Source organism: Lactuca saligna, chromosome 5 (genome assembly GCF_052625555.1).
Source record: "Lactuca saligna cultivar CGN05327 chromosome 5, ASM5262555v1, whole genome shotgun sequence".
NCBI classification, from domain to species: domain Eukaryota; kingdom Viridiplantae; phylum Streptophyta; class Magnoliopsida; order Asterales; family Asteraceae; genus Lactuca; species Lactuca saligna.
The window spans coordinates 191114368-191117382 of NC_136421.1; positions in this window are offsets into that span (position 1 = coordinate 191114368).

Here is a 3015-nt window from a genome sequence, read left to right on the forward strand (position 1 = left end):
ACGGATTATGTATTTTAGAACTACGTATTCATTCGATAAGGTATCATGTGTATAGTCCCTTTTAGGAACGTGATTTAAATACGAGTATTGATTATAATATGAAATATACATATGTATGTGAAGTATTTGTCATTGTCTGAAATACATGTTAGATATATTTGATAATATACAATGGGCGAATCAGATATGGTTCAATATGTGTTAAGATGTGTATATATGATACTATTACTTAAAACCTTATGTTAAGTATTCACTAGTTAGCGTTTCCTAAACGGAGATAATGTTCTTTATATAGGGACCTAAGAAATATTAGGGTTTTGCATTTGAGACTAGTACGCCCAACATATTAGGTGGCCTCTGCGATCTGCATGGTGCATGAGTACGTTGCGCGTACTGACTTGCCAACTTATCATTTTAAGGGACTGATTTTGACTTAAAATGGAAAGATTCAAGAATGATAATTTTACCTCATTCTGGGATGTTACAATTCTCCCCCCACAAGAATCAGACTTTGCCCTCGAAGTCCTCCTCCGGAAACGGCTCAGGATAGTGCTCAAGCATCTCGGACTCTGGTTCTCATGTCCACTCTGACCTTCGACGTTGCTGCCACTGAACTTTGACCAAGCTCACTACCTTGTTCCTCAAGGTTTTCACTTTATGATCCAAGATGGCCACAGGCTTCTTGTAACAACGTAATTTTTCAAAACAGATTTTCATTTCTTTAAAACATAATTTCATTCAAAACAAACCATAAAAATTCCAATGTAACGTAGTCATAATACAAAACATGTCAAATCCCAAGATCAACTATATCTAAATCTGCATGCGGGTGTGTGTACGAGTCATGTCGGCGCCTTCCCACGGTCATCGCCAGTACCTGAAACACATAACACAACAATTGTAAGCATAAATGCTTAGTGAGTTCCCCAATATACCACTTACACACATACGTCCTTCCAGGCTATGACCTTCTGGTCTATGTATCTCAGGGGACTTCCGTCCCAACTCGGTAAACCTTCCGGTCCTACCTGTGTCGACCTTCCGATCCATAACTCCCTGACCTTCCGGTCTACATCATAATGCCTTCCGGCCCATAGCAAGCATAGCATACATAATGCATACAAGACAGGCAACTAATAACATACAATGCATATATCTTATAGCATACCAGACCTTTCGGTCACACATAGGTACCCTTCCAGGTACAGTATAGTGAGAAGACTCACCTTGTATGATATCTAGTGTCTCCCGTGCTTGATATGTAACACCGTAAATTTCAAAACAAATTTTTCAATTTTTTTTATAAAACATAATTCATTTAATATTCAGGAAACAACCATATTAAATCACTCAATTCAAGTAATAAAAAATCCCAAGATCTCAAAATCATAAATCCCACGTGTGTGTACTGATCAAGCCGGCGCCTTCCCGCGGTCGTCACTGGTACCTGAAACGAATAACATCAAACACTGTAAGCACAAAGCTTAGTGAGTTCCCCAAAATACCACATATAACACATATTAGCCACTCGAGGCTATAACTCTGTGGGTCCGTGCACCCAAACTCTGTGAACCCTCAAGTTCTAACTCTGTAAACATGCACAGCATAAATCACATAGAAATAATGCAGTACAGCACATAACATGCATAGCATACAAATACTCTATCACATAACTCTGGTTACCTACTCAAGGTAAAGTATAGTGAGAAGACTCACCTCGCTTGTCTCGGTAATTCGTAAATCCTAAAATCACTAGTGCTCGATCTCCCGAGCTATAGTCCTCCTATAGCACACTACATCTCTAATTAACACTTTCCCAACTAAGGTTGACTACCCCTTAACAAGTCAACTTAGGTCAACGCTTGTCAACGGTCAACGGTCAACTTTGACCGGACTCGGCGAGTGCACTATAGCGACTCGGTGAGTCTGAGCGTATACACTGATTTCCCTGGAATCCTCCCTTGACACGTCGAGTATTCTCCCAACTCGACGAGTTCCACCTGGCATGAGTTGTGGGGCCACCACGACTCAACTCGCCGAGTCTCAAGAACAACTCGGCGAGTCCAGCTTGATTCAGTCCACCTGTCCACTCTGACTCCCCCTGACTTACTGAGTCAACCCTCCCCAACTCGGCTAGACCACTCGCTGTATGGTCGGGGCAATATTCATACTACTCGCCGAGTCTGTTCTTCGGACTCGGCGAGTCCGTGCCATGCAATGACTCAAACTTGCTCATAAGGTCAGATCCAGTCCATTAACCCATAGATCCAGTCCTTCCAAGCTTATTTAGCATGTAAAGTCACTATCTTGATGCACATATAATATCTATATGACTATATATGATGCTTTTGTCCCAAATACTACAACTCAAGGTCATAATCTTCATTGCTATACATAAAGCTTGATGAGTGAGGCTCTATGGACCTCTATGGATCCAGATCCAGAGCCTCAACACAAGAAGGGAACTATTTGGCATCAAATCAACCCAATAATGACCACAAGAAACCCTAAATCCAATTATACTTCACAAAACAGAAGATGAGCCGAAATCATACCTCTAATTCGATGATCTAAGCTTCGAATCCACAATATAGTAACCTCCTTTGCTTCCTCTTGTCTAGAATCCCCTCCTTCTTTGCTAAATAACACACACAAGGTCAAGAAATGCTTCCTTTCTCTCTTAAAACGTTCAAGCACTCAAGGGTTTCTCTCTCTGGGTTGGTGAGCACAAATGACGGCCATAAGGCCCTTTAAATAGGTCTCAAACCCCGGGAATTAGGGTTTCACCACACAGCGTGGACTCTCCGAGTCCACTCTTGGGCTCGCCGAGTCCAGACACGGCGAGTCCACGCGCGAACCCGTGCCCAATATCGTGATCCTACTCGGCGAGTTTGGGCTCCAACTCGCCGAGTCCACTCACAATTTCCAAAAATAAACCAATAATAAATACCTGGAAATTTCGGACTGTTACAATTCTCCCCCACTAGAACTAGACTTCTCCCTCGAAGTCTCACT